The following is a 26925-nucleotide window of genomic DNA, read 5'->3' on the forward strand; positions in this document are numbered from 1 at the left end:
GCCACAGAGCTGATGGGGTCAGAGCAAAAGCATAGTCAAGAGTCTGATTAACCCAAATCAGTCTCATGAGCTAATAAAGTGGACTGGTTGGTAACTTCCATGAGTAGTTTTGACAATGAAAGCCATTGGGCAGGTGGCTGCATCTGAACAGCCTGAAGACCTTGGTCTTGGAGGTACAACAGTGAGGCTCCTGAAGCCAGGTCGTCCACCCAGGGCTGGTTACACTTAACCAGCAATGGGCTGGCAGAGAAGGGAAATCATTCACTCCCTTGACAATGAGTTCCTAAGGTTACAATTTCGCTTTTAAAAACTGATCAGCAACAGCAAAATCTTGCTACAACATAATGAAAGGAGATTGTATGTGTAAAAATAAAATTGCTCAGTTTGGGTCCCAAGAGAAAGAAAACAAAATGTTTGGAAGGGCGAGACGGTGTGCCCACGGTGGCAGAGCCATTCCCGCAAGACACTGTGAGAAACTTGAGATCCCTCAACTATGACCTGATAACTCCCCCGGGCTCCAGCTGGCAAGAACTTCCTCATGCGCCCTCCAGAGATGGAGGCGTTAAAGTACGCATGGAGGAACAGCGTCCAGAGGCCTTTGAAAAATCGGATTTTCTACCTTTTTGCCAGAGTTAAACTACAAGCACCAAACTGGTGGATTTTAAGTAAAGAATTAAATTTAGCAACGCATTTACAATGGTGATTCCAATAATCGTGGAAACTCACAAAAGTTACACTTGGGAAGAATAAGCAGATTTGTTCAGTTTATTTTTAAATTTTATAGGCATCAACAAATAGCATAGTTTCCAAATATTTTATTTGATGTGTTTTTTCTCCTCTTAATCTGGCTGAGAATCCACTGAAAACATTCACGGGTTTCCATTTTATTGGTTGCTAGATGAGTTTTTATTTGTGGATACATTCTGCCTACTTTTAAACTGTGATTCTGGCTTTTCGGGTTTACGGTTATGTGCATAAATATAAAAAGAAGGAACCGAGAGGCAATTTTCAAAGTTTTACTGAAGCCCAAACCGCTGTGCGCCAGCCGCAGCGATTCCTCGCGCCACTAATCAATATTGATGAAGAAAGACCAAAATGGCAAACATATACCGTGTCTTTGTTTCAATCCCGACACTTTTAGGTGTACTGTTTGTTCGTTTACTATGTGGGTGTGCAACAGGAAACCCCAGCAAGCCGCAGTGTGTGTGCGCAGGTCAGAGGTCACCCTGTGAACTTGGTTTCTCTCCTTCCAGGTTCCATGGATCCAGCACCAACCATCGGCTCTACTTGCCAGGCCCGGTCTGGCTGACCGCTACCCTGCATTTGGGAAATGAAAGGAAAAGGTGCCTGTTGATGGCTGCACTATTCAAAGGGTGATGCCGCTGTGCTCTGTAAATCCTGGGCCTACAGATGCCAAGCAGGGTGGTCTGCCATGGGCCTGACCTTCTGCATGTCTAGAATCTTGCCTGCAGTGAGGCCAGTACAGCTGATCCGAGAGTAGGCTTGAGGTAGCAAAATTCCACAGCACCCACACGCTGATCCAGGCTTGAGTTTCAACATTGCAACCCTCAGCACCCCGTGATGGAAGTCCATCATCCCCACCTGTTCCACCAGGAAATAGCAAGAGGGAGAGAATTCATTCAACTAGAAAAGGCTGAACCCAAGTATGAGCTGTGGTCTCCTCGAAACCAAAGCCCTGGCCTGTTGACACTAATTCACTGCCTTCTGCTGTCAGGAAAATAGCCCCTTATTACCAGAAAGAGCTACTTCAACCAAGCCACTTACTCAGGAATGTATTCAAATCAGCCACAGAGCAGGTTAGAAGTCCGGGTGATTAGAGCCCACTCCTGTGTAATTCTTTTTCTATGAATGTGGTGGGAGCTGAAAATTCTCAATATTTCCACCATCTCCACAGGTGACGCTGGGAGTCGGTGACTCTGTTCGTTTACTGTGCTGTCTGAGTAGGTAACTCACAGCCTTAAATGCCTCCGGCCATCCCCCTGTTCCTGCAACCGGCCCACCAGAGGTGTGGCTGATCACGCCTGTGTGCCGAGAGAAACTAATTCACCATTTTTTTAGGGGTTGGACGCGTACCTGCCATTTCTGATCAGGCTCAAGCACACAAACCGTGTGTCTCCATTAACACCTTGTCCTGGGCTACAGTCCTTTGCTCTTCTGCCTCATTTCACGCGGGGCCGCCATCTCCAGCACGACAGCGTGACAGAGCGTCACGTGGAAAAGCGTCCATTGGAAACCTCCTAGGAAGCAGGGGGCTCGGGGTGAAGGGGCCTCTGGCGTGTTCCTGCTCACTCTTTGGTGCTGTTCTGAAGCAGGAACACACAGTGAGAGGGATGGAAACAGGGGAGGCACAGCCTGAGAACACCGCCCTGAGCTCTCCTGTCTGCAGCAGGCTCAGCCCATCCATTCACACGTTGACACGTTGACACATTGTTAATTTAACATGTCTACTTCAAAGGACTTTGACTCTGAGTCCCTCCCACAAAATGGGCCAGAAACAGGCAGGAAGCACAAAATAAACCTTCTGAAAACACAGGATGGAGTGGAACGCCTTCGGCTAGACTCAGTGGAACTTGCAGCCTGAACAGTCAACTCAGCGGTGACTGAGATCCTTCACCTGCCTTGGCATTGCTTGAAGCAGCCGTGGCGTGGTGTTGGTAGTTATCAGAGAATGGATTCGGCAGCAAGGCAGCTAGCTTGTCCCCCTCCCCCCGCCGGTGAAAAGTGAAGCAATCGCCAAAGCCTCCTTAAGAAAGAAACACGCGAGTCACGGGTTCAACCTTGCCGTCTATGGGAAAAGATTCCACACTCCTTCGAAGTTTATCCTCTCACGGTGTCAGAACTCTATTTTAAGACCCGTGTTTCTGTTTGCATGGTGCTGGGTGCCTATAACCCAGTTTTCATAAGGCTGGGGCAAACAGATCTTAACTCCAATGCCGTGTTACATAGCAAAAGCCTGCCTTAAATTCACAGTCACGTTTGCCACACATCAGTTCAACTTGCTAATTTCAGAAACGTCTACCGAACATAGAGAAAGAAAATGCTCCGAAGATCACAGGTTTTCTTTGTGGAAGAATAAATGGAAAACTATAGCCTTTTATGGCATCGATAAAGATGATCTGAAGGGAACAGGGAGCACAACGACACGAACAGGGATGTTTCCGTCTGGATACATCTAGAAAACCGTCTTATTCTACACTGGCAATCAGCGGCACAAACTTGGGTACAATGACCTCCTTCCCAGTGGGACGCCACTGAGGCTTGCGTTTCTTAATTTTTATGTCCACGTTTGTTATCTACCACTTACTACAGTAAGCTCAAAGTTATCAGGGAAAATGGCCTGCCGTTCCAACCAGTAGAGCCCTTGATTGTAGAGGCAGCTCTCCAATGGTTTCATGAAGCATTTGCGTCTCTGCATGTCGCCTTTAGACCCCTGGCATCTTCTGAGAACGTCTGGGAAACGTGGAACTCAGGCAGCTTCCTGGACAGGTGGATGGCAGTCTGCATTTGGACAAGTTTCCCACCGGGACTTCACAGTTTGAGAAACCCGACTGTCAGGGCTGTGTGTCTAGGCACTCTGTGCACGCTTTAAATTCAGTCTTCACAACAACACTGCAAGTAAGATTGTCTCACTTGTCATTAGCACTTTATACCTGAGGAAACAATGTAACGAATTTCCAAAGTTCTCATAAGGAGCAGGTAATGTAACTCAGGAGGAGAGCCCAAGGCCCTGGGTCCAGTCTTCAGAATCAACACATAAACACACACAGAGACACACAAGCAAACCAGGACACACACTCACACACACACAGGTCATGCAAGCAAAAAGCAACAGGCTTAAATCCAAGTGTCTCACACATAACAACCCTAAGCACTTGCCCTTAACACACGGGATAGTCAGAGCACACCAACAAGCCTCAAAGTCTGTGTATGTCAGGGTTCAGCAAATCAATCTGTATTTCAAGAGCCTCACTGTGGCTTTATTTACAGTAGCCAGAAACTGGAAATAACCTACATGTCCCTCACATGAAGAACGGATTTTTAAAAACTGTGGTGCACTTACACAGTTGAGTATTGTTCGGCTGTTAGAAGAAAAGACATCTCAGTAGTCCTCCTTGTCTGCTATGTTCAGCGAGACCGGTTTTGACCCAGGCTTTTTCAGACCCAGGCCAGCTGGCCTTGGAGACCTCAAGAACAATGGCAACGGGTTTTTGATTCTACTGGACCTATTGGTTTCGTGGGAGCCTAGGCAGTTTCGTGGATGCTCACCTTACTAGACCTGGATGGAGGTGGGTGGCCCTTGGACTTCCCACAGGGCAGAGAACCCTGATTGCTTTTTGGGCTGACGAGGGAGGGGGACTTGATTGGGGGAGGGGGAGGGAAAGGGGAGGCGGCGGTGGGGAAGAGACAGAAATCTTTAATAAATAAATAAATAAATTAAAAAAAAGAAGAAAAGACATCACGATGTTTGCAGCCAAATGGGCGGGACTAGAAAAGATCATCCTGAGTGTGCTAACCCAGACCAGAAAGACGAGCGTGCAGTGAATTCCCATACACGCAGATGGTAGCTGGTAAGGAAAGGATAAACACACTAGTGAAGTGTGAGAACACTGGGCTGTGAGGTAGACACTGCCGTGCGTTCCAGAACGTTCCGCCTTTCCTGCCCTGTGCTCTCTCCTCTCCCCTCATCTCACTTTCTAACCTGAGTTCCTACAGTACTGTCACCAGGGAACTGTCCAACATGATCTCGCAAAGGAAAAGGTTCACCCTGTAAGGAAGGAGAATGGGAGGATGGTTTACAAAAGAATCAACATGGTTTTAAAGGCAGAATCTCTGACTTGCATGCCTGCCACATGGTTAAATTTGGAAAAGTGTTGATTCTGCCCACTTGGATTAACTTTAATTGTATATATAATCAAATCACAGATTCTAACTAACCATTGTAGAACTCTGAAATCCATCTAAAAGTATATCAAATAGGTTCTCCATAGAATTTTCCAAGTGAAGATGACAGCCATTCGGCTGCATTTGCTGTTTATTCCCTATTGTGCCACAGACGTCTCCAACATGACAGGAGGAATCGAGGCCGCGTAGCAAGTGGAATACAGGCCCCGTGGCTGAGCTAACAAAGCGCACAACACCATTCTCCTTCTCATTAAGGGTGTGATATTATTCCAGTGGTTCATAAAATATTCAAGAGTATCATTTTTAAATTAAATTGTTGGCATGTGTAATAATTTTCTACCTAACACATCATACATTATAAAGGCATTTGCATATATTAAAATCAAAATAATCCAAAGTTTGCTCCCGTTGACAAGGCTCTCCAGCCTCCGGCCCCCAGGCTGGCTAACCTGACTCACAGGCTGCAGCCTCTTCCTTCAATGTTGAACAAGGGGAAATGAAGCATGTGCTTGAGCCTACACCTTAATAACTCAGAGTGTTAGGTCATAAATCTCCCGACAGGGAAGTGTCCCATTCTAAAACCACTTCCCAGAGAGCTGGCATCAGTCAGTCCCAGCCAGAGGGTTTGCCACAGGGCAGCAACTCTGACTGTAGCTGGGCCAGCAAAACAGACAACCAGCTGACTTAGCCACGAATTCCCATCAGCTCCCCACGTGACCGCGCTAGCCTATTTTCCATATGATGGGCAATCAGCAATGCTGGATACATTTTTTTCCTGAAGTAAAAACCTGCTTAACAGATGCATGAGGAACAGAAAACACCTATGGTGAAGAACCATTTTCTCTGTATCACCAGTAGAACTACCTCCAAAGGACTGGGCAGAGAAACAATACTACACGGGTCTCACACCCAAAGCTCTGTGGATGATAAGAACACAGAACGGCTGATAGCTAGGCTTCCTAAGCTCTGTGGACAGGAACAGGGATCTGAAAAGCTTTGATATCTGTGGAGAACAAAGCAGATGGACCTTTTACAGCACAAAACTGTTTTCTCCTTGAGAAATACACTATCAAAGTCGCTAATCAACCCATTAAACTGTTAGCAAATTGCATTTTTGAACCCTTTAAAGGGGTCCACTTTAGTCTTCCAAGAAAAGATTGTCTAGGGCAGGATACAAAGATTTCTTGCCATGATTACTGTTCTGAAGCTAAAAATAGCTGTCCGAGAAAATTGACATCAAGCAGCTTCCTGTCACACATCTGACCCAACTCAGCACTCTCATCTCAGTCAATCCTGCCTGAAGATTAGCTTCCAGGCTAGGAAGCTTCTCCCCAGAATAAGAGGCCTCACGGAGGACCTATGATTTGAGCGCCGTTTGCATCTAAAAAAAATCCAGGTGTGCAAAATACTAGAAACCACGTAATGCTTGCGAAGAGAAAGCCCATTGGGTTAATTTTATAAAATCCATACAGGGAAATATTATATAGCTGTGCAGAGGACCTCTGAGAAACAGAGGAAGAGGAAGAGAGGAAAAGGAAGAAGAAGAAGAAGAAGAAGAAGAAGGAGAAGGAGAAGGAGAAGGAGAAGGAGAAGGAGAAGGAGAAGGAGAAGGAGAAGGAGAAGGAGAAGGAGAAGGAGAAGGAGAAGGAGAAGGAGAAGGAGAAGGAGAAGGAGAAGGAGAAGGAGAAGGAGAAGGAGAAGGAGAAGGAGAAGGAGAAGAAGGGCATACAAATGATGAATTATTATGTGTTAATATTTGCACATACACTCACAGACACACCAAGTGCCATATTCTGGAAGACCACATAAGAATGCAGAAAGGGTGATGACTTCTGAGAAGACAGCAACAGGCAAGGCAAGGTGCTGGAGACCCAGTAAATCTGTGTCATTGCTCTCCTGCTCCGAGTTCCTTATCTGTATACCAAATGCACATTTCAAGTCAACCGAACAGTACTAGGGAAGGAATAAACTCTGGTGCTGTTACTACTTCACACCGAGCGCTGTGCCAGGGGAGGCGTGTATACCCCCAGGCCCAGCTCCTTCCCACCCTCCCCTCACAGCCTAGAAGCCTCCCATTAAAAAGATGCAATTTAAGGTTGGACGCGAAGCTTTTCCTCAGTTGTTCCCTGAGCTGCATTAAGTAGATTTTCCATGGTAGCGCATAATGGGGACTTTGGGGGCAAGTGCCATTTCCATTTCAAATTCATCTCCATTGTCCCTTTACAAAAACCTTCTCTAAAGACCAAACATATTCTAAGCAAGAGATGCAGTTGTATGACAGCTTCTCAACATTCGGTGTCCAGGCCACCTCCTCCGACCCCACCTCCTGGTGCCTAGACCTTCCAGAAAGAAACTCCTGGAGTCGCAGCACTACCCCTGAACATAGACGAAGAGTTCACCAGTCTTGATTGGGATCTAAAGGTTCTGATCCAGCAAGACGGAGCACACAGTGACTGCTGAAGCCCACAGAAGCCGTGGCAGAGTCTGAAAGCTGGACTGGCCAGTTACTTATGAACGTGGATGTCCTTCCTGTGCACACATCCATGTGTGCAGAATGATGCCACCTGTCCGTGACAGGCTCATTCTGCAGCTTCCATTCAGAAAGCAGATGTGCAGTGAAAACCATCTGCTAAATCCCGCACGTTCTTTTCACTGGAAAGAAACATTAAAAAAAATTGAAGAGAAATAGAAAAGAAAATATAAATTATAAGACATCATATAAGCAGATCTGTGGTTCCCCCCACTCATACGGAATACCTATGCAAGGGAAGAATGTATCATTTTCACTAGGGATCATATTAAAAAATTAAAAGCCTTTGTAATAAATTGACTGTGAGGATAAAATGTATTAATTCAATGTAAAATTAACTGCACTTAATACACCGTCTGGAACTAAGCATCTCCTCAAAGCATTAAGTGCATAATTCTGGTTATAATAACATTAATCAATTGGTATATTTGTCTCCATCAAACCTCCCCAGAAGTAAATGAACAAAATCAATATGTAATTAATGTAAAAATATGATACTAGAATGCAGAACTTATTAAAGCTTACTTAATGATATAAAAATACCTACAGGTATTAATTGTCAGATTTCACTTAAGAATTTTCTTTGAAACACCAGAAAGAAAGAAATACAGTAGAATCTCATAACAAGGTTAGGTAGTAGACAGTGAGGCTTGCTGTCCTTCACAGTATGGAATATGATTCAAATTCTCTCCCTCTCTCCTTCCCTCCTTCTTTCCTTTTCTCCCTCCCTCTCTCTTTCCCTCCCTCCCTCTCTCCCTCCATCTGCCCCACCCTCTCTCTTCTCTTCCTCTCTCCCTCCCTCTCCACCACTCACTCTCCCTCCCCATGTGTCGTGTGTGTGTGTGTGTGTGTGTGTGTGTGAATAGGGGGCTTACACATGTTACTAAAAGGCCTTGAGAAAGTATCAACTTCCCTTTCCTCTGGTTCTACATTTGCAAAGAGCCCCATTTGCGCTCTGAGTTCTCTGTCAGATCTGAAGGAAATGCCAGCACTGGACAAGGGGTCACTCTGAGGCTGGCTGTGCCCGGTGAGAAGAAATCCTAAAGTTGAGTATATTTATCATTTTATGGCTGGCATCCTGCTGTAATTAGGAAAGCAAAGTTGGCGCTCCTGGTCTAATCAGCAATAGGCTGTTGCTGACACACAGACCAGCTATGATTTTGGTGACGCTCCTCAATGCCAGGCCAGTCCATGACTGGAATAATGGAATACATCCTGACAACGGAATACATAGGACTCGTGGGCCATCTTGGGTCCTCCTCTCAAGAAAGACCCACTCTGGTAGTTTAATCACAACCTGATGCAAAACAATGCCTGGGTAAAACGCTATCAAGGTTTCTGTAGTTAAAACATCCTGGAAACCACGTGCTGCAATCCCTTCCAAGTCCCCCTCCTGTGAAGAAGGTGGGTGTGGTATTTACAAAGTCTCCCTATGGCCAACACAGCTAAAAGGGCCTCGCTAAAACCCATGTGATTTGTTCACCTACGTCTGATTCACAAGGCCTGGAAGACACACGTGTAGCCTGTTCCCATGAGCAGTTGTGCTGTGCTGGGCTGGCCTAAGGAAGCCACTGACCGGTTCTTCCGGTAGGGCCCTGCAGCACAGCTGTGTAAGGAGCAGACAAGAAACGCCGGGGGTTTGGTGGATGCTGTTTTGTTGCTGTTCCTTAATGATAAACTTGAAAATACTGAATCAATTAAAACTTATTCTAAATCATGGACATCGATGTGGCTGGGTCCAAGCCTTGCCCTCACAGACTCTAAGTTCTGGTGGCTTTGCCACAGAATGAACAACGCAGCCGGGCCCGCAGAGGCTTGTAAAGTTTCTTTGCAGCAGATCCTCCTAGAACTTCTTTAGGTTCTGTTTGCTTACAGAACAATAAGTGTTCCCTGTTTGGAAATAGTTCCCAAATGTTCCCTCTTGCTTAAATCACATGAAATCTTAGCATACACAACACACATATTGTAATCTCTGACTGAATGGAGGCCTTGCTCCTCTCGGAGAGAAAGGAAGGGTGTTATTTCGGGGAACAAGCGAGTACCTTTACCAATTCTTTTCTAAGTTGCAAAATACTGCAATAAAGTATTGCTCAAGTCAGACTGAAACAATTTTCCCATCTGTCAAAATATTTTAAATAGCATCAAGCTGGTATTACTTAGTCAAAACACTTCATCAGAGACGAAATCTAAATTTAAAAAAGCAGTTCCTCGAACTATGTAGGTGAGGAGAGCGAACTGTGGCTGAGTCCGCGCAGTTCTGTGGCTAACCTGCAAGATCCCATTAAAGGGACCTCGGAGGAAACGGGTGTCAAGCCAAGAGCGAGTAGACCCTGGGCAAAGGCAAACAAACCCTGCACAGCGGGCTAACACGGCATTGTTCTACGACTGACGCACTTCGGTTCTTCCAAATGCCATAAAACATTCCAGCTTTACGAAGGTTCTGGTCAGTTCTGGCAAACTTTCAGGTACAAAGGAGAGGGCGGAAGGGGTGATTGACAGGCAGGACCAGAGATCACAGCAGCGCCTGCAAGGAGCTGAGTTTACAGTAATCCCGCACCAGCCATCTGACTGTGGGTGCTCCTGAAGCCTCCAGGTTTACAGCGACCTGAGTTCACAGAGCTGAGATCTGCCTTATAGCGTGGCTCTGAGGATGGGATATCAGCCAGACGCTGGGAGGGTCCTGTTTCCGCCTTCATGCTCATCCCAAAACACTGCACTAATCCCCAGAGTTTCAGTCTAAGAGACAGCATAACTTCAATTTTGATACATGTGTATATTACACATATTTTATATATATATATATGTGTGTGTGTGTGTGTGTGTGTGTGTGTATAATATATGTAATCAATACATAAGAATCCGGGCACTTTCAGGTTTTATATATTCTCTACTTATTTTGCTATGAACCTGTCTCAAGGTTTGCAGGTCTAAAGGTTCTCTGGGTGGGACACACCTAAAATGCCTGCATAAAGTACTAATTACCAACTACCTAGAGAAGATGTCAAAGCTTTCTTCAGCTTTTAAGACCATCCAAACCTAATACAGCAACATCTCTCATTTCCAGAGGGTCACAGGGTTTGCACCAATCCTGAACCTCGATTAACACAGCTAATCTTCAGAGAAACTTCTTTGGGAAAGGGACAGTGGCTAATGCAAAAATCTTCCAAGTCGTCAAAGCCTAGAGAGTGAGTGACTTCAGCGAGCTCAGTTGCAAATGGGACGTGTCTACCACACTCCCTCCCTGAGGCCCAGGGACGATCTCAGAAGAGGGCGTAGGAAGACCATGTGCACTTGATCCAGGGGAGATCAAAGAGAGACTGTCTCTGGACACGACGGAGCCCCTGCCCTCAATTAAGGTGCTGTGGACAGTCGTTGGCCTCTCAGGAAGGGAGAGTTCATTCTCTTTAAGGTTTGGGTCCTGGAATATGGACCAAGTTTCAGGGAACTCTCCCTCATCCAGGACTATATGGGTAGCATGAATTGGGTAATTTAAAAAAGAGATGCTGGAGGTTGCAGGTGAGGTAGGAGGTGAACAGTGACTATGATGGAAATGAACTGGGTGCAATTAATGAAAATATTCATACATATAATATATTGCTAAAATCAAGTACTCTTCATGTTGAACAAGTCAAATATCAATTTAGGATAAAGCATGATATTTAGAACAAATAAATTCTTAAAATCTTGTGTAATTACCTAATTAGAGTTCATAGTTAACTTTTCTGAGGTCTACATGTGTGTGGCCTATGTCTGTATATGCACATGTGTGCACCTGCACTAACACACAGAGGTCTAAGGTCAACATCACCTTGCTGTTATCTACATGTGTGTGGTCTGTCTATGTATGCACACGTGTGCACCATCCCATGAGTGACAAAGACATAGGAGAGCACACATTCTTAAGTATTATAACTTTAAGCAAAGTGCTTTAACATATGTTTGCATTCCAAGAAGTCTGACTATCTTAACATCACAAATATTTATCATCTGAGAATTTCTTCATCCAATTTAAGAATTCTGGAGCCAAGGGCCACTCTGTGCTATGGCGGGATATCAGTACACCGTGTGGAGAAGTGTTGCTGGGATTGGTATGGTAAAAAGATGGACCACCAACAGACAGGCAGGAGGGGATCGGTGGGATCTCCAGGGAGAGAGAGGAAGAGGAGGAGGAATCTAGGTGCATGGGAGAAGCCAGCAAAACACAGAGAGGAAACAGGACATGCAAGGTGGAAGTGAGGTCACACCCTATGGCAGAATGTAAATGAATATAAACAGCTTAAGTTATAAGAGGAAGCAGGACAAGCCCAAACTAAAGGCTGAGCTTTCACAGTTAATAATAAGTGTCCATGTCATTATTTGGGTCTGGTTGGTGGGACAGAGAAAGTCTCTTGCAGGCCCGCGGTGGCGATGTCAGACACACTAGAAAGGACAACTATGTGGTGGGGAGGAGAAAGGGATAGAAAAACAGAGTGGTGTGCACACTGGAGAGAGGTAGACAGAAGATCAGGCACTGCCCAGCAGGGTTGGTGGAATGGTGTACAACAGCCTAGAGCTTCTACAGACACACACCAAAACGAAGCTGCCATTTTGTTGCCCTCTGGCTCTGGGCAAAAACAGAGGCCCAAGATGGGGAAAGGTTAACTTTCCCGACTGGACCTCCATGGAGGACTAGTGAGGCCATGTTAGTGTTGGTGGTGCGTGCTGCTGCCCCAGACTGTGATGAAGCCCGAGATTCATGTGGATCTATGCAGTCTGAGCCTGGTTCCTTGGTGATAACTTCAGGCTTAGCTGTTTCGGGGCACCAAGCTGAAGTGAGTGACCTAGGCCCACCGAGCTCGTGGCCCACGTAGGCACTGAGGGCATGAGTGGACCAGTGGTCTTGATACAGCCAAGGATATTGATATCTATAACCTACATTATCACCTAAGACCATGCGGACACCTGTGGGCTGCTGCCTGCGGTCTTGTTAACATAGGCGTGGGAAGGAGCCTGTCCACCCCTGGTGGGCAGTCACACAGCGACCCTCCAATGCTGCGGGATCAGGAAAGCTGGCCCTGCACCTCAGCAGCAGCGGCTTGGCAGCAGGCACAATACCCTCTGTGTGGGAGTGCTGGCTTTCCACGTGGAGAGAGGACAGGGCTGACATCTCACTGGCCCACAGCACAGCGAGGGTGACATGGAGAGCTGACCCCGCCCCTTGCTGACCCACAGCAAGGAGGTGCAGGTGGCTGCATGGGCAATGAAGAGGTGGCTCTGGCCACCACAGGCTCTCCTCGGTTGATGGTTTCTAGCATGGACGCACGAAAGAGAAAGACTCATCCTTCCTTAGACCGCTAGCCACTAGGAATTTGACCAAACTCCAGTGAATATATGGACCATACCAAACAGACTGCCTTTTTAGAAGAGGTCATGGGGGAGTGGAGTGGACATGGGAAGGCTAGGAGGTGAGTGTGATTGGGTGGCCTTCAAGTGATTTTGAAAATTACCCTAGTGAAATTTTTAGGTCAATTATGTATCTTGACTAAATTTACAAATAAACTAGCTTATTTGAAAACCAAAAAAGAATCCACTCTGTTTCACTTCTAATAGGCTTCAATTAGAAAGTAAAGTTTTCCAAACCAAGTACAGGCAGATCATTTACAAACACCAGAGGGAAGATGTTATTGTGTTAACCCTGTTTCTTTCATAGTTTTATAGGTTTGTTTGACCAAGTGAAAGACTGTTTCTGTCATGGGAAAAAAATGTTAAACTTAGAACTGGAGTGGCCGACTCACTGCATAAAGGGCTTAGATCCCCAACACCCGCACCAAAGGCAAACACAGCCATCTCATTTCACACCGAAGCCAAAGCCATTGCTCTTTGGTTTCCAGGCCATGCACTGAGGTGCTCAGGCTTCCGTGGCCCCTGCTAGGAAACCCCTGGCTCCCCTGAGCGCAGCCCATCTTACCTTGGCTGTAAGGGACACCGGGTTAGGATGCCTGTTCTAAGGGTTCAGAACGGAAGTGGCGATTATGGGATGTTCCACACTTCCTAGGCACTGTTCTAAAGTTAGTCATCTTACGACTGACAGCTCTGGGGTTACTGATCAGAGCTTCAAACCTTCCATGACTAACCCCAGACCTTTGGGGGAGTCAATTATCATCATTTTCCCTGAGTACGCACATCAATAAAGCCTGATAACAATTCTCAGCTTACTACTTGGTTGTGAGCAATAAATGACAGAATGTAAAAAGACCTCGACTCAGTACCTGCTGTATTGTAAATTCAGAACTGTTAAGCTCTTTCACAATCTCAACAAAAGACAACAAACAAGGGCACAGAGGCACGCAGATTCAAATCCAACTCCCTCATGACTAAACATGGGCAGAGCTCCAGCCAACAAAATTCTCTCTCTCAGGTGGAGTTTAACTTAAATGGCTATCACCATCAAACCAGGTAACCCCGCACTGCAGGTTGGCAGATCCTTCACCAGCCAAGCTTCTTTCCGACTTCCTGCCTAGAGCATTATTGTCGATATATGATTAAAGCAACAGCAAAACCGTCTGGGGTTCCAGCGAGTACGGAGGAAGGGAGCATAGCGGTCAACAGAGTCTTCCAGCACAGACCAGAGGTGACTGCCACGCCTAAGGACAGCTTCCCAGTCACACTTAAAGGAGAGAGAGTCCTAAGGCCCGAGTTCCTAATTGGCCAGTCATACACTCCTCTACAACTCCATTTCCGTGGAAGCAGATTTGGTAGGCACGTAACAACTCTTCTGTATACTTGAGCCTCTGCTCCACAACATAAAAACGTAAGGCTTCGTCCTGTGACCACCCTGTGCCATCTCGTGCCCGGTGATCCCAACATCATCCCACTCAGCCATTCCAACAGCTCATGTTCTTAGACCATCTGTGAGAAACGACCGCTCCTTTAATGACTTCCATATGCTATTCTACAACCAGAAAGAAAAAAAAAATCCTATGCTTTAAGAAAGAACCATGGAGTGACCAATTAACAACACAGATAATTATGTAAAAATACTTATCTAAGTATTAGCTTTTCCTGACCAAAGAATAATAGGAAGCCCTGTATCTAATCTAAAGTCCCTTCCATTTTCTGAATAAAAATGATTCAAGAAAAACTACCTACGAAAAGAGAGTCCCACTGGAGCAATGACTAGGGAACGATGCATACGGGCAGACGTCACAGGTGGCAATTAGGTGCACAAAATCAGCAGCCTGAGCCCAGAGTGCAGACAAACAGCCGGCCATGCAAACATGCTCCACCCACTCGCTGTGCACACTGAGGCTCCAAGGCTTCCATGTGCCCCGAAGGAGAGCAGGAACTGACAATGAGGGCTCTCCCCACACTGGAGCACTTAGGTGCTTAAAGACCACTTCAAAGGCAGCCCAGTTCCCACACTGAGGGGGAAGCAGACACAAAGCCTCATCCGTAACACCCAAACTATCTCCAACTGATAACCACTTGCAAAGGAAAAGATGTTTTTCTCCAATGGGGTCTCTCTGGGTATTCAAATCACTCACTCGCAAGGACAGGCCCCACATGCAGTAGCAGATGCCAACACAAAATGAACTCAGTGGTGCCTTGAATTTCGCGAGGGAGGGAGTTGTTTCTGCTACTGTTTTTGTTTTGTCCTACAGGTCTGTTGCTTTTGCACTATGGTTCTGATTTTGTGTTTTATGGGATTTCTGTGTGGGTGACGTGTGTGTGTTTCTTGTGCTACTTCTGTGGTTCTTTGTCTATTCTTTATATCTTTCACCCTATTCTAGGTTGTCTTTATTTTACTATTGTTTTTAGAAGTCTATTTCTTTTCTAATGGGGATAAGTGTGGATTTCGGTGGGTAAGGAAGTGGGGAGGATTTGAGAGGAGTTGGGGGAGGGAAAACCATGACCACAACATACTGTATGAAAAAAAATCTATTTTCAATTAAAAGAAAAATACGCAGCAAAATCTTTAACACAGTTTGTTTAGGTGAGCCGACTACTTTTCAGATGCACAGATGTAGAAGTGGTCACACTCAATGGATATATTCCAAATTCATTTCTTATATACTGAACCTGATGGTGATAGAGGGAGACTGGGAAGCACATGTGTGGGAATACCTGACCACCTGGGAACATGTAATGAACAGACATTTTCCACGGCACCATTTCCTCACCCCTTTATTAAGCATGAGAGTCTGCTGGGAATGGGAGGAGGGACTGGTATTTCTCAGGTAAAGGCACAAAAGACAGTGGTAGTTTGCTCTGTTAATATATCTGTTGTACATTTATGTTAATTCATAGTCTAGTAAATGGATGTCAAAGTTTTGGTTTCCATTTCTGCATTTAAAAACCCACATAGCAATATGAAAAAGTATTAAGCTATTTACTTTCCCAGTAGGTTATTAAACAAAACTTAAATGAAATCTCTGGAATAAAAGAGATTAAAACCACTTTATGCAAGGAAAATTTTGATGTGTCTATCTATGTGCATACACATGTGTGTATACACACTTCAACATATCCCCATAATGCATACACACATACATATACATACACATATATGGGGTAGGCAGAGATTTCTCTTCTGCTATAATTATTTAAATATGGGTTTAAAAGGAGGAGTTCGGAGACCCACGTCTCAGAACAATGAATCTTCAACAAAATTGCCAAGATCACTTGGAGAAATGATCATCTTTTGCATGAATGCTCTCATAAGCTTTCTCCATATCATAACTCCAGAAAGGAGATAACCCAAACCTGTTATCGAATTCATTGTAAGCAAAGCGTAGAAATGGCACGCACGGTCTTAAAATAACTCCGCTAAAGAGAAATCAGGCCCTCCACACAGACACACTATAAAATATGCTATCCTTAAGTATCAAAGTTCCTAGAAAATATAAACTAACAGCAACAAAACCCAGGTACCTGTCAGCCCTAAAGAGCTCTATCTCAGGAGTGAGGAGCACCCGCTATGCAAGCCTGAGGGGGGGCCTGGGGTCCCCCAAGCTGCTGTAACCCCAGCAAGTACACTGCACACACACACCGCACACATGTACACACACATGTACACATATACACACATGTACATACACACCACACACTGCACACACACGTACACACACGTACACATACAAACACATACACACCACACGTGCACACACACATGCACACATACATGCATATAAACATACGTGCAAACATACACCACACATGCCCATGTACACATACACACACATACATACAAACATACACACACCGCACACACATGCACAGACACACCTACACATACATATACACATACATTACATACTCATACATACACACGTCATAAAACACTGTTTTATAATAAATGATAAGCTCAACTACCATGTCTAAATGAATGTGTTCTATGTAATGCAGAAGCCACTGAGCAATGCTGCTTACTGTCTTGCTTCTTTTTTTTATTTGACTTTTGAGACTAGCTTGCTTCTTACACAATGTGCCCAGGATGGCACCAAGGACAGTGAGGCCCTCCCACATCAATTGCTAGTTAAGACAATGCTGAGAACCATGTATGCTGGCAGTCTGATGGAGGCAGCTCCACAGTGGACGTTTCCTGTTCTCAGGTGACTCCAGTGTGCATCGTGTTAATGAAGACTGGACAGCACATTTGTTTTCAAGGGGGAACGTTAAAGTAATTGTGCTTGCTTCTCTGATCGCAGTTTTGTTCAGAATGGTTGAGGAAGAATGGTGTAAGCTCTTCTGCAAGACCCAGGATCCATGCTATTGGGCTTTGCAAGTGATGTGTTAGCAACTGTAAAATAGCTGTTTTGGAAAGAGCTTTGTAGCAACTATATATAGGAAACCACCATAGTCTTCCAAGTGATGTGGGACAGCCCTTTTCTAGCAAGCACAAAGCATTCTCTACTTTTAGCATAAGGAATATAAGAAATACTTGAAACTGTGTGAGCTCTGGAACTTTAACTTAATAGTTGTTCATGTTTTTACTTGAGACGTTTCCAGAATGAAAACCAAACTGGTTTATTAGGAGCTAGGAATGCAGATCATTGGCACGGCGCTTGCTTGGTATGCATGCGGCCCTGGGTTCAACCTACATGACTAAAGATAAATGAGAAAGGAATAAATAAATAGATAGACAAGTTTGCTCTTATAGCATGCCTTCATCTGACTTTAAAATAATTTCTGCATTTCCACATTAGTCCTGATGAACAACATGTTATTTCTATGTCTACAGAGAACATTTCAGCATTCTTAAGCATACTACGTGGTGCACACTTGACCTTCCACTCCCTATCACTTCTTTCAGGAGGTTAAGTCAAAGACAACCCTGTATTTATGGCTCCAGCAAGAGTGGCATTGGTCCAGGACATATCTCAACCTTCACGCTCTTTGGAAAAGTCCATGTGTGCAGAGAGGTGCAGCTGTCAGTGGAGAAAGATGCGAATTCTGGGTGATGATGTCCGCATTGCCAGAACTTATGACTTTTTAGAGGCTTTGAGTTGGTGAGCCATAGAGAAAATGAAGGGGGTCCCACAGAGATTCAGACCAGGTCTAGGACATGCAGCGCCGCCTTCCCAGGGACAAGGTGCTGCTGAACAGAGGCCTGACCTTGGTGCAGCTTGGACCTTCCTGGCAGAATGCCGCATGACACCAGGGTAGCAGATGCATGGGGAGAGTCTCCTGGCCAGTGGAGTGCGATTTCATGAGGCAAAATTAACACAGAAGCAAAGTTAATGGGAAAATACATGTTATCTCTTGGAATGTGGCCGGTTCATTACTTCCCTCTCCAACATACTACCCAAAGGTGCTAACAAAACTGAGGAATATGCTAAATTGAGATTATCAGAACATGTCGTAAGTAGGGAAAATTTTGAAGCAAAAAGGGCTTCAAATGTTATGCAGCAACAGACATACACATATAAACACAAAGGAATGGGCGGGGGGAAGCCCTTAGGGAGGTATATTGGCAAGGTACTAGTCACTTTTTAAAAGAAAAGTTTTTTAGATCTTCCTTTTGCATAAACATTAATGCAGCCCTTTGAGATGCAGTCACACACCTGAGACTGCTCCTCCCTTCCTTGTGCCTCAACTCAGCTTCAGTAACAGACGGAAGAGTAACTACACATCATTATTCATCTGAAAACTAGGAAAGTTGGCCCCCAAAATGTTTTAAATCTCACTTAGTATTTTCAGCCAAAAGAATCTAGCCCAATCCTAATTCAAAACATTTCAAATTTCAAAAATATTTTTGTCTAATTGTTGAAATTTTCATTTCATAGCATTTACAAAATTCTAATATGATACTTTTATAAAAAACATCTTGGTTTTCTCATAGATAAATCTTTTTGTTACAGTTTTACTATTGGTTTTTGTGACTTTGTATGGGATAACTAAGACAACAGCCAATAGCAGGATGTGCCTGGCAGTGGCCCATGTAGCAATGCGGTCATATAACCACTGCCTTGAGGATATAATTGAGCACAGATTAATGTGTAAATATTAACTGCATTAAAAGTTAAAAAGACATTGTTGAGAAAAACATAAAACAATACTGAAATATGGGTCTAATATGTCTAAAACTATTTATGAATTTGGGTACAAATCACAGAAGTATTTGTGGAAATGATGCCAGCCAGCTTTGCAGGCATCTGCCTTGTTACCTGAGTAGCCACCAGAAGGACCCACTCTAGGTGCGGGCACTGAGGTGCCCTCTGAAGGTGCCATCTGGGACTGAATACATTAGACCAATAATAGTGCATTGTGAATTACTGCTAATAATACAGATGACACCTTTGCATTAGTAGCTAGTGGGACTCCAGAAAAAGAAACGGGAACAGAGCTCGAAATGGGGTGTGAGAGAGGAGCGGAGCGGAGCCCTCATCAGCAGACGCAACCAGGCGGGGATGGGGCTCAGGAGCTCAAATGGGTGCTCAACAGAGGAAAGCTGGTCCAGCAAGTTTACATACTGAGCTACACGGACTCTTAACTTCATGGATGGGAAGACTTAGAACCAAGAAGGAAAAGGACAGGATGTGGAAAGAGACTGCCCTTTTGCCATGGTTTTGACTTATAGGTTTGCTTGGATTCTAATAGAATTAAGCTTTTCTACATCAGGACAGCCCCTTGTTTGAAGTTCTACAATATATTCCAAGAGAGATATATGTTTGTGTGTGTATGTGTGCATATTCATCATCACAGAACCCTTAGCCTAATTGTGAATGACAGGTTACTATGAGAGTGTGCATTATAAAGACAATTACTCAAAAAAAAAAAAAAAACTAAAGACAATTCCTGCCTTGGAGATGACTATCAAGGGACTTTTAAAAATAGTTATTCAATCACACATTAGATACATCAAGAATATTAAAATAAAATGAGAAAAATAGAGAATGGAAGATCTTCCTACATTTTAAGAAAATGAATCTTATAAATTTTTTAAATTTATTTTGACTACAGAAATTCCCTACTGTCCACTACAGCATAGGAGCTAACCAGACATCAAATGTTCAGTTCCGGCCGGCGTGAGAAGTGTAACAGCCTCAGGTAAAGCACTGCCCTCCATTCATACCGGTTAGAAGAATCCTGTGGAAAGTTAATCCTAGGGAAACATTTCATGGCTTTATTGTTGACATTCACTTACTTATTTCTACAAAGAAGCATCAATAAGAAAACCAAATTGAAAGAACATGTTGTGGGACCGAGAGACAGTGGTCAATGTGTCTGCTTTCCAGCCCAGGACCTGAGCCCAATCACCAGACTGATGTGGGATTCCCCTCTGTATGATGTGAATACCACTGGTTAATAAAGGACTGCTTTGGACCTATAGCAGGGCAGAACTTATCTAGGCAGGGAAAACTAAACTGAATGCTGGGGAAAAGGAGGTGGAGTCAGAGAGAAGTCATGTAGTCCCACTGCAGAGAGACGCCGGAACTTTAGCAGGTAAGCCACAGCCATGTGGCGATACACAGATTACCAGAAATGGGTTAAATTAAGATATAAGTGTTAGCCAATAAAAAGCTAGAGCTAATGGACCAAGCAGTGTTTTAAATAACATAGTTTCTGTGAGATTATTTTGGGTCTGAGGCCAGACGGCTGAAAAACAAGCAAGTGTCCTCTTCCTCTAAGACCAGACCATGTTTTAAAAGTTCTTAGCATGTTGACTTCTGTTCAGGGGGCAGAGGTCAAAGAAAATAGATAACGAGGGCTCACTGGCGTGCCTGCCTAAATCACACAGTGAGCTCAAAGTCAGTTAGGAACCTTCTCTCAAAATTAAAGTGGACTGCCATGAGCAATAACGCCTTAGGCATCTTTCAGTTCCCGCAACTCTGCACACATCTACACACCTGCACAGACATCGGCATACATGCAGAAACAGATAGGAGAGAGGGAGACAGATGGACAAACAGACAAAAACAGAGAGGCAGAGACCACTTTACACTACATAAACCTGTAGATAGACCATGGGAAAGTCGTTAAGATCTCCATCTCTCACTTATTCAACTTCTGAGGGTGATCTACCACCACCACCAACTTACACTGGCACTGAGCAGATGTGTGTCATACTTTGTGTTTGGGGCATTGCGGGCATTGGGTGCCAAACACTCTGATGGAGAAGGAAGCTGCCATACACAGAATAGGACCTACAACAGCACCCCTGGCCTTAGCTAGCAGATGCCAAAAACATACCTCTTTCCCATTTTGTGACAATGAAAAATAGCCTCAGCCACTGTCACCCGTGTCCCAGGGGACACAGCTGAACGATCTGTATCTGGTAGCCTTGACATTTGGAAATACACTTACAAAGAAAGTGCTGGCTGCAAGCATTTTCTACTTTGGGGAAGTAAATCTAGGATAACATAAACAGTTTACTTCTGTTTCCTTGAATTTTGCGCACTTCATGACAATAGAAATAAGAACATAAATACAACACCACTCAAGAAATCAGTATGGCGTCCCCTTGTCTTCACATCTTCATGAAGTCAGTCAGCATAACGTTCTTAGCTTGTCAAAACAACGCAATTTGAAGGAACCTGCAGACCCCACAATCCTTCTATGGTTCTCAAAGTTTATCAGTTCTTTACGCACGGTAGACATCCAGTCCTTGTCTTGACCATGCTTTCCTAGGCTTCCTCTGAAGTCACAGCTTTCTGGATTTCACTTTATCAGGCTGTGATTTGTCCTGATTGGCTGCTTCCCCAGTGCTCATCTGCTAAGTTTTGGGAGTTTCCAGAGTTGAGCTTCGGACCCTCGGCATCCCTTGTAGGATGCCGTTTCCCTGGGTGAGTATCCCCTGGCTGCACAGACCCTCCTGGAACGTTTCAGAAGCATCTCATGCGCTTGCTCATGACGTGAATGCACGTTTCCAGTGAGGTCCTAACAGACACTCCCTCACTCATCCTCATGGGCAGCTCCTTATCATACCCTCCGTGTAAGAAGAGAGTTTCCAGTCCGCGCACCACCACTGCCCCTGATGCTGCTGTCAGTCCAGACCATTGATTATTTCTGAACCAGGCAATAGACTCAAGAGCGTTTCTGTCCATCCAGCCTTACACCTCATGATCTATTCTCTCCTCGACCTCATTCTAAGTGCGTAAACTTTTCAGTTCCTCCGAGCTGAACTGGACAATTTGCAGCTCCCGACACAACTATCCTTTGCGAAATCCAGATTCTGCCAAAACCTGCACGGAACTCCCCTTCTACATACACGAGTGCGCTGACTTTTTATTCTGTTTCTCGTCATACATTAACAAAAGATTTCATGTCTAAAGAACAGTGACACAAAGACACAGACAAATATTTTTAAATTAGGGTATAAAAGCAAGATTTGGAAACATGAGTCCACAGGACGAAGCCCTTTAAAAATTACATGAACACACAACAAAACAGGCATTGATAAACAAAAGGGTACTTCTGTCTCTAAACACAGAAGGTGGAGCAGCTTCCAACCGTGGAGCTAGTTTGCACATTGTGTGTTATGCGTTCTTCTGGGATAAAGACACTGAAGACAGAAAAATGAAATGAACGAAACAGATGAAGGAGCAATTGCAGAAGATGGCTTGCAATTGGCAGAGCTAGGGAGCCTGTGCTTGCTCCAGGCTCTAAGGGTGCTCAAAATCCCTCTCTCCCGCTCCATCCGTTTCCCCCCAGTCTCTCTCTCATCCTCCCTCTCCATGCCTGCTTCCCTTGTTCCCCCTCTAAAAGGGACTTTCTCTGTGGAAAAAAATAAAGATCTCAAAAACCTTTCTAGCAATCACAAAGACACAACTCGCCTAAGTTTCTCAAGTTGACCTAAGTTCTTTGGACAATGATTTAAAAAAATGAGGAAAAATGAAAGTGTGTCCATTATACCAGATTTCCTGATAGAAGACAAGCCATTACTTTACACGTTTGCATCCTCAGCTCCACCTCCAAGATTGCCCCCTTCTGTAAAAAGGTGGGGGGTGAAAGCATTATTGCTTTGTTGGAGGGAAAACTCTCTCCGAAACTGTGAAATTCACCTCTCCCTTCATTCACACATTCAGTTCTATTTTCTGCAGTTGCACCAGTAATTTCGGAACAAAAGAGCGATAACCAAATCCAGGGTCTAAAATGCCTGACTGTGCTCGGCCCTGTTCTCCCCAGACCCCGCCAGCTCCTATGTCTTCAGTGCCTCCTCGGGGTTCATCATGTTTTACATAGATGATACGTGCAGCTGATACAGACCACACCCCAGCACTGCACGCTCTGTTAGACGAACTTAGGTGAACGTCCCGCTCCCTCTGCACAAGCTCAAGTGAGACAAATGGCCACGGAGCAGATCTACCGCTGAAGATGGTAAAGAATGCTTCTTTCCCCTCATCAATACGCATTTCGCTACAGTGGGGCCTCTGCCCCACCAGCCTCCGTATCTGTCAAAGTTTACAACACATTTCCAGATTCTAATTAGGCAGTATAAGAATTCACTCTGGGGGAAAAAACATTTCCAAAAGAGTCTTTTCCATGCACCTCATGCTGAAAGATTACTGATAACTCTCTCATTCAAGGAAGACGGAGAGCAGAACCTAGCGGGTGTTTTGACGATACGTATTTGAAACAATGGATTATTTTATAGGCAAGTGCTCAAATCAGACAGACATGGGGGGGAGGAATCTGTGGTGTCTAATTAATCAGAAAAAGTTGCTTCCTCTCCCTGTGCCTCAGTTCTTTATATCTAAAGACATTAATGAGTAACATAGAGAGACGTTGGAAGTATTAAAGTAGAAAGATGCTCTGTGTGCAGACCAATGTCAACTGATCCTAATCACGCCATGCAGGCCTCAGAACGTGAAGAAGGAAAGGCGATCCAGAGAACACCCTGACCGCCCAGTTTGTTACCAGCCTCAGGATCCCATCCCTGTCCTTACAACTGAAAAGAGTTATTTCGCCAGTTTGCCGAACCAGAAGAAAACCTGGGCAGCCTGGAGACACTTCCTCGGGGCAAAGAAAACCCAAATCCAGGCTAGAGAAAGAGACCCAGGTAAAGCAGGGTTCATTCCTAGCCACACCCCTCCCCACGGTGGTCAGAAGGCCCAGGAAGGTGTCCCTGCCCTCCAGTCTGTTCTTCACGGCTCTGAGAGCTTACACAACCCTCTGCTGCCTCTCCTCTCAGAGAAGATGAGCAAGGCCTGCTCACTGCACATTTTCAGACACATTCTGAGGACAGCTGGAGGGAGGGTGGCTGTGGCAAGAGCGAGGGATTCTTAGGGCCAGGACAAGCTTCTCAGTGGAAATCTTCCTCATGTGTCCTCTAAATCAAATAATCAGAAGGTGAACAATGGCCAGAACAGTGAAGTATCCAGAAATAGACCCAACCTCACCTTGCTGTAATAATTTCAGGTAACAGTTTGTAGGACCAGCACCATGTTTGAATATTATTGTCTTCATTTGAGGTGAGGAAACTCAGGCACGAGAAGTTAAGAAGCTTCTTGGGAATACCGTATATAATGAAACCAAAACTCTGCCTAAAGTAAGTCTGGTCCCAAAAAATATCTGATGTCCTATCCCTGCTCGTTGACTCGCTGGACCTCCAAAGTCTAACTTCCTGTCGGTCATCACTCCATCCTCCGACTTAACAGTCTCCAAAATTAAAATCAATGGGTCGGCATGGCCATTTAGGGAATTTTAGGCCTCTCTCATTTAATGCTTACAAGGGACATGTTTCAAAATACTATAATCCAACACCCCACAGCAGGTACCCACTGCGATAGTCCTTAAGAAACAACACCAGATCCTAACTGTGGGGGCTGGGTTATGAGTGCCCGGGGAACCTGTGCACTGCTCTGCATATTCATTTTCCATTATCAAAAAGATGAAAGCAAGAAACAATTTCAACCATGTAAGATGGTAATCACTTCAGGTCCAAGGCACGCAGGCTCTGCAGCTGACGCTCTGACAGCAAGACTGAGAACCCAGGTATGATAACATACACGCTTCCTAAATGGATGCTGCCACCAACTCTAGAACTGCCCCAGCCTGGAACAGCCAAGACTTACCCAGAGCTGGATTTTCACTCACTCCCTTGTCTCATTGCTACTGATCAGAACCCCTTCTGCTCCCCTCATTCCAGGGTCATCTTCCCACAGCCTGCAGACCCTTAAAGACGTCTGCAAACGGAAGCTGAGAAGCGCCCGCACGACACCCTCTTTACACTTCTCTCAAAAACTTAAACGAAAGGAAACTCACCCGTTGTGTTGTGCATTCCCTTTGCCAAAGTGTGCTGTGGTGTGGAAAACGAGCCCCGTCCTTCTGAACGCTCCTGTGTCCGTTACAATATTAAAGAGCCACAAGGAAGGGAAGTGGTTAGTCAACTTGCTAATTTTGTCGTCTCCCCCCCCCCCCGCCCTGTTAAACACTACCTGATGCTTCAGAAATCAGTGCTACCGTCTGCTTCCCTGCCTCAGCGGCAAGGCAGAGCGAGGCACGGTAGTACCAGACACTCAGTGAATGAACATCTTATTACTATTAATAAGAAGCCCAATAGGTGCCAGAAAGCACTGATTGAACAAAATGAAGAGGAGGAGAGAGGCTGTCTGTCAGCCCGTACTCCAGCGCACTCTGCACGGCTGGGAAGGAGGAGCTTTGAACGCAATCAGAGGGCGAGTGGGAAGTGGCTGGTGTCTCATTCGTTGATAAATTATTCTGCCCTGGAATGGAGCCAGTTTACCGGATATAGAAACTTCCACAACGTGGGGCCCTGGCTCAAACCACTCTTCCTCCGGAGTCTAGTAATAACCAGACAGGACAGAGTCGAAAATGTGTGCTCTGGATAAGGGAAAATGAAGCACTCTGGAGGGACAGGGACTTTGTCCCCGAATCAAAACTCCGTAAGGAATGAGGAGAAAATACAGACCCAGGACATATTTTCTGTAATAAAATGCTTTGCTTCCACCCAACTCGGAAAGACTGCGACAAATCTGCAGCACTGTCACCCCAGAGCCGCGGACAGGCAGTTTCCTGAGCTACTTAAGTAGCTGCTGTTTGAACTAAACCTGCAGTACTCACTTTGAAGTATATTCCCCGCCATCTCTGAGGATTACGGAATTAGAAAAAGAGAACGTTGAAAAACCAAATCATCCGGAAGACTCATTAACCCTTGTCAGAGACGGACCACGAATGCACCCCTCAAAGGAGTTCTGACAGACGGTACCCAGATGAAATGACAGCGTCAAGAACCAGTTAAAGTCAGCTCACGGCGTGACTGAGGACAGGAGCCCTGCCCATCACCCTTCCTACTATTCCCCAACTCAGTGTTACTAACCAAATCAGCAAGCGGAAGAAATAAGTGGCAAGGAGATTCATTTCCCATAACATAAGCCTGTTTCCTACTTATGCCAAGTAAAATGGACTCTCTGACGTGAGCGTACGTGAAATGTAAGCACGTATCTTGTCTTCTGAGAAGCAACAACTGTAGAACCCCACCTCAGCCCCCCATCTAATCTTGTCATGGTTTGAGGTGGAAAGAAACTCACAATAAGGGTCATGTGCACTCCTCCCTCATATGCTCCCTTCTTTCCCGTTGTTTGCGACCTCCTCAGACTATCGGGGCCTGCAGGACATCACAGCCTTCTGGAAGCTTGTCCCACAATGCTTCTTCATCTCTGGTTGAAATCTTAGAATCCTCTCTGTCGAGTTATAAATTTATTTCATCTTTCTAGGAGACTGAAGGCCTCGCTAGGGCTTAGGACTGCCCTTGATGCCCACCTAGAACCAGCTGTAAGCTTTTTTAAAAGCTCTACATTAGAACTAAGTGTTTTGAGAAGCCTCTTCATGCACCTGAAATGAAACCCATGGATTATGCCATCACAAGCCACATAGTGTAATTCCGAAACATGAGAATGCTCTGAGGAATGAGTAGTTGCACCTGAAGAATTTTTCAGGCCCTTGAGCTACCACCAATGCGTTAGCTGAAGTAAAAAGAAGTCAGCGCCTGCAAAAATGTGAAGAACTAAACAGATGGGAGGTTCCGACAT

The 26925-nt window shown here is 45.0% G+C and overlaps 1 protein-coding gene and 1 long non-coding RNA gene across 8 annotated transcripts in view; both read right to left on the reverse strand.

Annotated features, from left to right (window-relative positions):
* The window catches only part of Hdac9 (histone deacetylase 9), a 511434-nt gene that overhangs the window by 296373 nt on the left and 188136 nt on the right, over nucleotides 1-26925 (reverse strand). The window lies entirely within an intron of this gene.
* LOC126511529 (uncharacterized) lies at nucleotides 878-25482 on the reverse strand. The gene is made up of 4 exons (XR_007594712.1): nucleotides 25312-25482; nucleotides 25139-25211; nucleotides 2095-2324; nucleotides 878-1317 (listed from the first exon to the last, which is right to left on the reverse strand). It is a non-coding gene; the product is annotated as an uncharacterized lncRNA (long non-coding RNA).

Source organism: Alexandromys fortis, unplaced genomic scaffold (genome assembly GCF_014885135.2).
Source record: "Alexandromys fortis isolate MF-2015 unplaced genomic scaffold, M_Fortis_MF-2015_v1.1 scaffold_101, whole genome shotgun sequence".
NCBI lineage: Eukaryota > Metazoa > Chordata > Mammalia > Rodentia > Cricetidae > Alexandromys > Alexandromys fortis.